The 12,954-nt window shown below is 31.0% G+C and overlaps 1 long non-coding RNA gene across 1 annotated transcript; it reads left to right on the forward strand.

Moving 5' to 3' along the window:
• Nucleotides 1-6,809: 6,809 nt before the first annotated feature.
• LOC126691620 (uncharacterized) lies at nt 6,810-9,817 on the forward strand. Its single transcript, XR_007644812.1, has 4 exons — nt 6,810-7,006; nt 7,168-7,480; nt 9,090-9,206; nt 9,303-9,817. It is a non-coding gene; the product is annotated as an uncharacterized LOC126691620 (long non-coding RNA).
• Nucleotides 9,818-12,954: the final 3,137 nt, after the last annotated feature.

A 12,954-nucleotide genomic window follows, 5' to 3' on the forward strand; every position in this document is an offset into this window, starting at 1 on the left:
ATCAACCAAGCTAAGGTACGTAGCAAACAAATATTGCTATTATTTTTCAGGAGAGAAATACTTGAAATGCACGTTCATTGAAAAAAATGAATAAATTGAAATGCATAACTTCGAACAGATTTGAGGGAAACCTTCAATACTTTATTATAACAAATCAGTTCCCGTTTAATAATGATAATAAAAAAATAAAAAAATAAATTATGCATGAAAACGACTCTTCCAATTGCAATCGCATATAACCATAGTAATTTTTTTTTTTTTTCAAAGTTAGAGAAAAAAGCCATTTACCCAGTTGTGAAAGTGAGGGCATGCGAAGGGATTTTGTATTTCAACGTTGAGATTCCTTAGACCTAGAAGTGAATTACATATTTTTCCTGCAAGGGTGAGAATCTCATGTTCATGTATATCAGGTGTAGTGCTGGCAAATTCCATGACGCGTATCGATACATGTCATGGAATTGTAATCGTCAAATTCACTTGTACAAGATCAAGTGTCCAAGAATCAACTCAAGAAAAGGAAGTCTCTGGAATCTCAACTCACTTTCGATTGAGTCTTGATCGATCGAGACACGAAAAACCTAATTTAATCAAGCCCACTAAATTAATTGGCTGATGGATTTGAAATTGTATCCTACTTACCAAAATTTATTAGTGCACATTATAATCTATTGAAGAGTCGTCGACATATGAAGAGTCGTCGATCGACATACACATCAAACCAAAACTCTAAATGCTCTATTGACCATGTATTCAAAAAGTGAATATGAAGACGATGTTTTCAAGTTGGTGATCAAGCCTGAAGCCATAGAGTTAACCCTTCTTCCACTACAAGAAAACTGAGCAATTGCGGCGGGCCTATTGCGGCGGGTGCAAAAACCGCCGCTATATGTCGCCTATTGCGGCGCTTTTTTGGCCCGCCGCTATATATGAGATCTATTGCGGCGTTCCATATGCCCGCCGCAATAGCTCTAGTATTTTGCGGCGTACTATAGCGGCGGGTTGATGACCCGCCGCAATAGACCTGTTTTAGCAGCACTCAACTTAGATATAGCGGCGGGTCAATGAACCGCCGCAATAGTTCAAGTATTTTGCGACAGGCTATAGCGGCGGGCGAATGACCCGCCGCAATAGACCTGTTTTAGCGGCATTAATCTTAGATATAGCGGCGGGTCATTGACCCGCCGCAATATGTACTCCTTTTTGCGGCGGGTTGGACCGCCGCAATAGACATTTAAATTTCCCTCTATTTTTTTGTCTTCCCATTTAAAGATCAAATAGTAAATTACACCCGATTGGCATGAAAATTGGCATGCATGTTAAGAACATATAGAAAATGTGATCCAACGGTTGGATTTTCAAAATTTAAATTCAACAATAAGTTATTGGTTGGTGTAACATTTTTTAGAGTTACATCAAGTGTAACTAGAACTCCACGATATATTTCTTAATTCGATGTGAATTTCGACAAATGTACCGTTAGATTACATTATCTTCATATATTTTTTATGCATACAAAATTTTAAGGTGATCAAAGATTAATAGTCATGTCATCAATCAATTGTTTAAATTCAAGTTTTTGTAATTTAAAATAACACATAAAAGATGAGTTTAACGATCAAATGGTAAATTACACTCGATTGGCATGAAAATTGGCATGCATGTTAAAAACAAATAGAAAATATGATCCAACGGTTGGATTTTCAAAATATGAATTCAACAATAAGTTATTGGTTGGTGTAACATTTTTTAGAATTACATCAAGTGTAACTTGAACCCAACGCTATATTTCTTAATTCGATGTGAATTTCGACAAATCTACTGTTCGATTACATTATTTTCATATATTTTTCAAGCATATAAAATTTCAAGGTGATAAAAAATTAATAGTCATGTCAACAATTAATTGTTTAAATTCAAGTTTTTGTAATTTAAAATAACGCATAAAATATGATTTTAAAGATCAAATGGTAAATTATACCCGATTGGCATGAAAATTGGCATGCATGTTAAGAACATATAGAAAATGAGATCCAAAGGTTGGATTTTCAAAATGTGAATTGAACAATAAGTTATTGGTTGGTGTAACATTTTTTAGAGTTACATCAAGGATAACTTGAACCTAACGCTATATTTCTTAATTCGATGTGAATTTTGACAAATCTACCGTTAGATTACATTATCTTAATATATTTTTTACGCATGAAAAATTTCAAGGTGATCAAAGATTAATAGTTATGTCATCAATCAATTGTTTAAATTCAAGTTTTTGTAATTTAAAATAACGCATAAAAGATGAGTTTAAAGATCAATGGTAAATTACACCCGATTGGCATGAAAATTGGCATGCATGTTAAAAACAAATAGTAAATGTGATCTAACGGTTAGATTTTCAAAATGTGAATTCAACAATAAGTTATTGGTTGGTGTAACATTTTTTAGAGTTACATCAAGTGTAACTAGAACCCAACGATATATTTCTTAATTCAATGTGAATTTTGACAAATATACCGTTTGATTACATTATCTTCATCTATTTTTCATGCATACAAAATTTCAAGGTGATCAAAGATTAATAGTCATGTCATCAATCAATTGTTTAAATTCAAATTTTTGTAATTTAAAATAACGCATAAAAAATGAGTTTAAAGATCAAATGGTAAATTACACCCGATTGGCATGAAAATTGGCATGCATGTTAAAAACAAATAGAAAATATGATCCAACGGTTGGATTTTCAAAATATGAATTCAACAATAAGTTATTGGTTGGTGTAATATTTTTTAGAGTTACGTCAAGTGTAACTTGAACCCAACCTTATATTTCTTAATTTGATGTGAATTTTGACAAATCTACCGTTGGATTACATTATCTTCATATATTTTTCATGCTTAAAAAATTTCACGGTGATCAAAGATTAATAGCCATGTCATCAATCAATTGTTTAAATTCAAGTTTTCGTAGTTTAAAATAAGGCATAAAAGATGAGTTTAAAGATCAAAGGGTAAATTACATCCAATTGGCAAGAAAATTGACATGCATGTTAAAAACATATAGGAAATGTGATCTAACGGTTGGATTTTCAAAATATGAATTCAACAATAAGTTATTGGTTGGTTTAACATTTTTTAGAGTTACATCAAGTGTAACTTGAACCTAACCCTATATTTCTTAATTCGTTGTGAATTTTGACAAATCTACCGTTAGATTACATTATCTTCATATATTTTTTACGCATGCAAAATTTCAAGGTGATCAAAGATTAATAGTTATGTCATCAATTAATTGTTTAAATTCAAGTTTTTGTAATTTAAAATAACGCATAAAAGATGAGTTTAAAGATCAAATGGTAAATTACACCTGATTGGCATGAAAATTGGCATGCATGTTAAGAACAAATAGAAAATGTGATCTAACGGTTAGATTTTCAAAATGTGAATTCAACAATAAGTTATTGGTTGGTGTAACATTTTTTAGAGTTACATCAAGTGTAACTAGAACCCAACGATATATTTCTTAATTCGATGTGAATTTTGACAAATATACCGTTAGATTACATTATCTTCATCTATTTTTCATGCATACAAAATTTCAAGGTGATCAAAGATTAATAGTCATGTCATCAATCAATTGTTTAAATTCAATTTTTTGTAATTTAAAATAACGCATAAAAAATGAGTTTAAAGATCAAATGGTAAATTACACCCGATTGGCATGAAAATTTGCATGCATGTTAAAAACAAATAGAAAATATGATCCAACGGTTGGATTTTCAAAATATGAATTCAACAATAAGTTATTGGTTGGTGTAACATTTTTTAGAGTTACGTCAAGTGTAACTTGAACCCAACCTTATATTTCTTAATTTGATGTGAATTTTGACAAATCTACCGTTGGATTACATTATCTTCATATATTTTTCATGCTTAAAAAATTTCACGGTGATCAAAGATTAATAGCCATGTCATCAATCAATTGTTTAAATTCAAGTTTTCGTAGTTTAAAATAAGGCATAAAAGATGAGTTTAAAGATCAAAGGGTAAATTACATCCAATTGGCAAGAAAATTGACATGCATGTTAAAAACATATAGGAAATGTGATCTAACGGTTGGATTTTCAAAATATGAATTCAACAATAAGTTATTGGTTGGTTTAACATTTTTTAGAGTTACATCAAGTGTAACTTGAACCTAACCCTATATTTCTTAATTCGTTGTGAATTTTGACAAATCTACCGTTAGATTACATTATCTTCATATATTTTTTACGCATGCAAAATTTCAAGGTGATCAAAGATTAATAGTTATGTCATCAATTAATTGTTTAAATTCAAGTTTTTGTAATTTAAAATAACGCATAAAAGATGAGTTTAAAGATCAAATGGTAAATTACACCTGATTGGCATGAAAATTGGCATGCATGTTAAGAACAAATAGAAAATGTGATCTAACGGTTAGATTTTCAAAATGTGAATTCAACAATAAGTTATTGGTTGGTGTAACATTTTTTAGAGTTACATCAAGTGTAACTAGAACCCAACGATATATTTCTTAATTCGATGTGAATTTTGACAAATATACCGTTAGATTACATTATCTTCATCTATTTTTCATGCATACAAAATTTCAAGGTGATCAAAGATTAATAGTCATGTCATCAATCAATTGTTTAAATTCAATTTTTTGTAATTTAAAATAACGCATAAAAAATGAGTTTAAAGATCAAATGGTAAATTACACCCGATTGGCATGAAAATTTGCATGCATGTTAAAAACAAATAGAAAATATGATCCAACGGTTGGATTTTCAAAATATGAATTCAACAATAAGTTATTGGTTGGTGTAACATTTTTTAGAGTTACGTCAAGTGTAACTTGAACCCAACCTTATATTTCTTAATTTGATGTGAATTTTGACAAATCTACCGTTGGATTACATTATCTTCATATATTTTTCATGCTTAAAAAATTTCACGGTGATCAAAGATTAATAGTCATGTCATCAATCAATTGTTTAAATTCAAGTTTTCGTAGTTTAAAATAAGGCATAAAAGATGAGTTTAAAGATCAAAGGGTAAATTACATCCAATTGGCAAGAAAATTGACATGCATGTTAAAAACATATAGGAAATGTGATCTAACGGTTGGATTTTCAAAATATGAATTCAACAATAAGTTATTGGTTGGTTTAACATTTTTTAGAGTTACATCAAGTGTAACTTGAACCTAACCCTATATTTCTTAATTCGTTGTGAATTTTGACAAATCTACCATTAGATTACATTATCTTTATATATTTTTTACGCATGCAAAATTTCAAGGTGATCGAAGATTAAAAGTCATGTCATCAATCAATTCAAGTTCTTGTAGTTTAAAATAACGCATAAAAGATGAGTTTAAAGATCAAATGGTAAATTACATCCGATTGGCATGAAAATTGGTATGCATGTTAAGAACATATAGAAAATGTGATCCAATCGTTGGATTTTCAAAATATGAATTCAAAAATATGTTATTGGTTGGTGTAACATTTTTTTGAATTACATCAAGTGTAACTTGAACCTAACCCTATATTTCTTAATTCGATGTGAATTTTGACAAATCTACCGTTAGATTACATTATCTTCATATATTTTTCATGCTTACAAAATTTCAAGGTGATCAAAGATTAATAGTCATGTCATCAATCAATTATTTAAATTCAAGTTCTTGTAGTTTAAAATAACGCATAAAAGATGACTTTAAATATCATATAGTAAATTACATCCGATTGACATGAAAATTGGCATGCTTGTTAAGAACATATAGAAAATATGATCCAACGGTTGGATTTGCATAATATGAATTTAACAATAAGTTATTGGCTAGTGTAACATTTTTTAGAATTACATCAAGTGTAATTTGAACCAAACCCCGCATTTTTTAATTCAATATGAATTTTGACAAATCTACCGTTAGAGTACATTATTTTCATATATTTTTCATGCTTAAAAAATTTCAAGGTGATGAAAGATTAATAGCCATGTCATCAATCAATTATTTAAATTCAATTTTTTGTAGTTTAAAATAATGCATAAAAGATGAGTTTAAAAATCAAGTGGTAAATTACATTCAATTGGCATGCATGTTAAGAACATATTGAATTATTAAAATATATTTTTATTAAATAATATATTTCATTTTATTAATTTTTATTTGTAGTGTTAAATTATATTTTATTAATTTGAAGTATTATATTAACTCTTATTAATTATTAAATTATACTCATTAATTTGTAGTATTAAAATATATTTACATAATTGGAAGTATTAATTATATTGTCATTAATTAGTAATTTATAACAATCGAAACACTCTAAAACCATAAAATGACCAAAATACCCTCGATGACTAAAAAAAAAAAGACCAAAAACGCTTATTATTATTATTATTATTATTATTATTATTATTATTATTATTATTATATGCACTATATATATTATTATAGGTAAGGTACAATTGTAAAATGTAAGTTGTCTGAGTGGTAATTATGTATGTGTTTGAACTTCGTGTCACAGGTTCGAGCCTTCTGAACAGCTCTATTTTTCATTTTTTAAGTTTCTATCAAACGCACTAATATTTATTAAATATAAATATGTACAAAATTTTTTAGGATGTGTACCACTAGACTAGTGGTAAGGCACGCATGTTATTATACTTGACTCGGGTTCAAACCATGCTAGAAACGTTTTAATGTTTTATTTTTTTCTCTCCTACAAAACTACGTCGTTTTATACATCAACTTAAAACATAAAAAGAAAAAACCCTACTCTCCACATTTCACTTCAGCCGCCTCACGCCCTCACTCTCATTCTTTTCTTTTCTTCTTTACACAGCCTCATCCTTGCCGCCGATCCAAAAAAAAAAAAAAAAAAAAAAATCCTGATCTGATCTGATCTGTTCTGCTCTGTTTCTCTGTTACTTGATTCTCTTTTACTATAAACTGATTCTTTTATTACTCATACAAATCGGTACGTTCATCTTCAGCTTTGTTTTTTAAAAAAGCGAAGATCGGTCGGTTTTGTTAGTTTTTTTTTTTTTTTTTTTTTGCTTAGCTTGATGATTTTTGGATGTGGATCTGACTAGATCTGGTGTGTTTTCTCTTTGTTGTTGTGGTTTTTGTTGTTTTCAGATCATCAACGACCGTGAAACTGGTAGATCGAAGGAATGAATTGCCAGAACCTTGACGGCCGCAACATCACAGTCAACGAGGCTTAGTCTCGTGATAACGGAGGCGGCGGTGGTGGCGGAGGCTACAGCCGTGGTGGAGGTGGTTACGGAGGCGGCGGACATCGCGAAGGTGGAGGATTCGCTTCGGGATCTGAGGAAAACGTCGTCGTCGTCATCGGCGGTGGCCCTGGTGGTTACGTGGTCGCCATCAAAGCCGCTCAGTTGGGTCTGAAGACCACTCCAGCTTTTACTTTCATACTTGCCATCATCTCCAGGTGGGTCTCCTCTCTGTTCAAAGTACTCAAATAAAGTGTTCGTGCTTCCTAAGTGATGCCTTATTTGACTGTAACCTTACTTACCGGTGGGCTTTTATATTTTTATCATTTTGTTTTGAGGTAATTTTTTTTTTTAAACCTCGGTGGTTAACATGAGTTAGGGTTAGATTGATTCGTTTTGAGGGTAAAAGGAATTGATAGTTTTGTTTATACTTGTATATGATGTGAATAACAGACAAGAAAAGAATTTATTTTTTTTTGTTTTTGACTTTTTGTTGGCATTCGTTTATGTCGAGTGTGAATTTTTTAATGGACATTTTTGTGCGTGTTTAATTCTTGCTAGTTTGTTGTTGTTGTTATTGTTTTGTTCTCTTATGCTTTGATTAATTCTTTTCAAACACAATGTTGAAGAAATTGATAGGAATTCCTGGATATTGTATTTTAATATTTTAGTCTGGATATCATATACGTTGTTTGGTTGTGAATATCATATATTATCATATAATTCAATGGGAGATTTTTGAAATTAGACTCCAACACATATGTCGACTTTCTATTTTTGGCTAATTAAAAAATAAGGCTAAAGTTTAGTTTAATCCCTAGATATTTTTACTTCAATTGTCAAATTAGTAATTAAGATTTAATTTTTTTGTCAAATTAGGAGTAGTTATTAATTATTTTTTCCATTTACCAGTGGCATTTACCATTTAGAATATGCCACCTGAATTTGGGCTGGTTCATTTCTGTTATTAACCCAAAAAATGGGTATACTTTTGATTTTAGCATTAATGGACTTAGATACTTCCCCACAATTTCATATCTTATGTGGGATAGTGAATATTACCAGATTTTGCCTGGAATTTTTCACCTCCAAAAAATTTTGGAGGACCAACAAAAAATCTTATGTCCCAATAAAATTGTTCCACTTTATATTGTATCAACTATAGTATGTCATATGTCTAATTTAAAAAAAAAAGAAAAAAAAGAAAAAGAAGAAGAGACATGTCACATACCGTGATTGGTGGATTATAGAACAATACACACATTGGAACAAAGATTTTTATTTGACAATGTTGATACCAAAGTCAAAACTATCCTTTGGATTTCCAATATGAATATTTAGGATTCTAAAATATACTCTTCTAATTAAAGTTAATTATTGGTGTTTACAATTAGTGTTGAGTTAGATGGTAAGTTTAAAAGTTTTTTTTTTTTTTTTTTCCTTTACTGATAAAAATAAAAATAAGGTAGTGTAGTAATTTTCATATAACAGCGGTAACCCCACACATTAGTAAAGAAGAGAAGAAGTCATATAGGAAATTAGGAATGGTAATCTCAATAGTTTTTGATACTGCGTGAGAGTTGAAAGATAAAATTTTGTGATGTTGTAACTTGTAAGTTAATGTAAAAATATTACTGGATGTCCAAGGTTCGCTTTTTTTTTTTTTCCCCTTTGTCAAAGACAAAAAATCCAAACGCCAACTCAAACCTGAACGCCGTCAGGTCCTCTCTCTCTCTCTCAAAACCCTAACTTTTTGCTTTTTTTCATATTCATACATACATACAGTATATTGTATATGCTAAACAAAGCGTTTCGATAACATTGTAGGATCAAAAATCATCAAAAAATATATGTCCTTTGATTGCGAAAACCGGAGATATCACTTTGTGTCCTTACAATGATAAGTGCGGATTTAGCCACGACGTGGAAGGGTTTAAAGCTCAGGTTTTTGAATTGAATTTGAGTTTGAATTAGTTTGTAGTTTCTTGTTTGAGTGATAAAAATTTGATTTTTGGTTTTGGTTTTGGTTTTGAAATGCAGAAACCGGAGGATATAGAAGGGGAGTGCCCGTTTTTGGATTCAGAGGAGCCGTGTCCTTATGGCTTAGCTTGTAGGTTTTTGGGCACGCATAAAAGTAAAGATAAAGATGGTGTTTTGGGTGGTAAGAAGAAGATGAGTGATGAGTGTAATGGGTTGAATAAGGATGTTCAGAAGCTTTTGTGGAAAAATAAAATGAAATTTCCTAAGGCTGATGCCAAGCTCAAAGCTCTTGGTCTCCTGGTAACTATGCTAAGATTTTACTTTTCTACTTAAAATGCATTTATGTATTTGTATTTTTATCTTGCATACTACCTTCATTGTTATTTAGAAAGAGAAGCTTGTAAAGATTTTTGTACGGGTTTTATTGATTTAGAGAGTGTGTATGATAGAGACTATAGACTACGTAGAGAGATTATGGGGTGGGTTTAGATAAGATTAAGGATATGTACAACGCTAGTTGTAACTGGCGTGAGAACAAATGGATCGATAATTCATATTCATCTTTTTCTCTTGCATACTACTTTCATTCTTATTTAGAAAGAGAAGGTTGTAATGAGTTTTGTAGGGGTTTTGTTGATTAAGAGAGTGTATGATAGAGGACTATAGACTGTGTAGACAGATTATGGGGTGGGTTTAGATAAGATTAAGGATATATATAACATAGTTGTAACTAGTGTGAGAACAAATGGATTGATAATTCTTAAGGACGTATATATTGAAGAGGGTGTGATTTATAGGATAAGAGTGGATGAAGTGGAGAAGTTCTTTGGGTGTATTGTGTGATTATAGAATACTAGTTAAGTTGAAAGGGAAAATTTTACAATTTATGCTATATGGTTGCTGAATGTTCAGCTATCAAGAAGTAACATATTCATAAAATGAGTGTGGATGAAATGAGAAAATTAACTTGGGTAAGTGGAAACATAAGGGTGGCTACTAATAATGAAAAGATGAGGAAGAGTCACTTGAGATGATTTAATTTTACATTTTTATGATTTAATTTTACATTTTTTTTGGTTTAGTGCCTCTAAGATCTAATTGGTTAATTTGTTGTAGTATTGTAATTTATTTTTTATTGGTATTGGATTTTGAGGTCAGTGGAAATATTGTTGGAATGGTATTCAATTACAATTGAATTTGATCGCGTTCTAGAATTTTGGTTTTTTTATTATTTATTTTCAATGGCATATGAGAAAACAAGTTTGTTGTTGATTAGGCCTATTTGGTATAGCTTAGTTTCCAGCTTTTTGAAAATGTGGTTTTAAAACCCACAACAAAAGAAGAAAAAAAAAAAAAAGGACCTATAGCGGCGGGCAAAAACCGCCACTAAAGGTGCACATTTTATGCTTTAAAATGATTCCCTATAGCGGCGCCGTATGCCCGCCGCTAAAGGTAGACACCAATAGCGGCGGGCATGAGCCCGCCGCTAAAAGTCAATGCCATGAATTCTGAACACGTATAGTGGCGGTTTTATGCCCGCCGCAATAAACCTTCACCCGCCGCTAAAGGGTGCATCTATAGCGGCGCTTGAACGGACCGCCGCAATCTACCTATAGCGGCACTGCAGCACCGACGGGACGGCCCGCCGCAATAGCACCCGCCGCTGTAGGTCGAATGTACCTTTAGCGGCGGTTTTTGGGGCTTTAGCGGCGGTTCTGGACCGCCGCAGTAGCCCCTTTTTCTTGTAGTGTTCGTTTAAATCAGAGAAGAAATATTTAAAGTGGTCCTTAAAGTCACGAACACGGTTCATAGTAGAATTTTAGTTTAAACGAGTTCAAGTAGCTTACAAGGGATAGTGGGATCACTTTTGCAAATATCTAGTGCAAAGACTAGAAATATGGATATATCCTAGTTGTAAACTTTGATTTTAAATAGTGAAATTCTTCTTACAATTAGGGTTAACTATCGTAATGGTTCCATAGGTTTTTCACTTCACTTCACAATTGATTGTATTATTTACTTCACTTATAATTGGTGACCTGTTTGCTTTGCATAATTAACCAGAAATCAATTTGAATTCACGATCGGCTAATGTTTTAAGTTAATCAATAATACATAAAATTAACCAAGGGACTAAATTTTCTTTCTAATGTATTAGTATGCGTTTGGTTCTACTTTCAAAACCCAAAACGCGCATTTCCAAGCCCAAAACCCAAAATGCGTGTTTGGTAAATTATTGCCATTGCGCGTTATCCAAAAGTGGTTTTTTCAAATACGAAGGATTCTTGCGTTTTTATATTTAACCTTGGAGCTGCGATGTGAAAACACAAATATGATTTGTAATGTTACCGTTGGTCATTTTAAGGATTATCCCTAATCTACCATTGTTTTTATTTTGAAATCCCAATTTTACCCAAATCTCTAACCAAAAAAAAAAAAAAACCATCATGGAGTTGGAGAAGAATTTCTCTACACTTTATGCTCTCTCCTCATCAATTGCAAGAAACCCAAGAGAAGAATCCCACCATACCGGATTGTAGTGGTTCTTCTTTCTTTTCCTTTCCTCCAAATTTTAACCAACCAACCACAAAATAGACAAAGAAGGACATGTAAAGAAAATTATTGGCAGATGAACAGACAAAAAATGCGACAAGTTATACACAGAAGAAAAAAAACTTCCACTGTCGATCTCACTCTCAAATCTCAACATCTAATTTCACTCCCAATTTGGTTTTGGGGTTAGAGAGAAAGAGAGAGAGCAGTTGATTTTGGGTGAAATTGAGAAAAATTAACTCACCCTTAATGATTTTTAATTGTCATGCGTGAGGTTGGATGACAAATTTGAGAGGAATTCGGTTTGGTTCTTGGAAGCTGTTTGATGAAATTAGAGAAAAGGAGAAGCAAAAAGAAGATAACTGTGGATGGGAGAAGATAAAGATGAAAGAAGATAGGGGTGAAAGAAACTATGGTTGAGGGAAAAAAAAAAAGAGAAGCAAAATAAATAAATAAATAAAAGTAAAACGTGGTTTAAGTGAGATATGTGTCCATCATGCAAGAAAATTTACAAAATAAAAATTCAATTGTGTTAGGATGCAAAAAATTATTACAAAATTATCACAACAATTGAGATTTCAAAATTTTCATATGTCAAAATAAAATTAAATAAATTAATAAAATATTAGACTAGGATGGACCACAACTAAAAATAAAGAATATTGTGAAAATATTATCACATTTTATTGTATCTTTAAACTTTTTAAATTTGTGCCATTTTTCTTTAGAAAAAAAAAAATAGTGCTATTAACACAATATTTTCATAACAATTTCATAATAAAGTTCACGCAGTAAATTGTTATTGGTTTTCATCTAAACCTACTAGTGACATTATTATTATTTTTATCTACCATCATTAACTTGTCATATAGATTTTATTGTGAAATTTTTGTAAAAATGTTGTGTCTATAAGTACTAGCCAAAAACTCAATTTTTTCAAAAAATACTTTTTCACAGTTTTTACCAAACGCTCTACCTTTTTTATTTAAAAAAAAAAAAAAAAAAAAAGCCAAAATACAAAATTGACCTTCTAAGTTTCATCATTTTTCATTTTAGTCCTCTAAATTTAGGTTTTGTAATTTTAGTCCTCTAAATTTCATTCATTCTCAACTAAGTCCTCCATTAGTATTCTATTAGTCATTGCCGTTATCTTACCAAA

Source organism: Quercus robur, chromosome 7, assembly GCF_932294415.1.
Source record: "Quercus robur chromosome 7, dhQueRobu3.1, whole genome shotgun sequence".
NCBI classification, from domain to species: Eukaryota; Viridiplantae; Streptophyta; class Magnoliopsida; order Fagales; family Fagaceae; genus Quercus; species Quercus robur.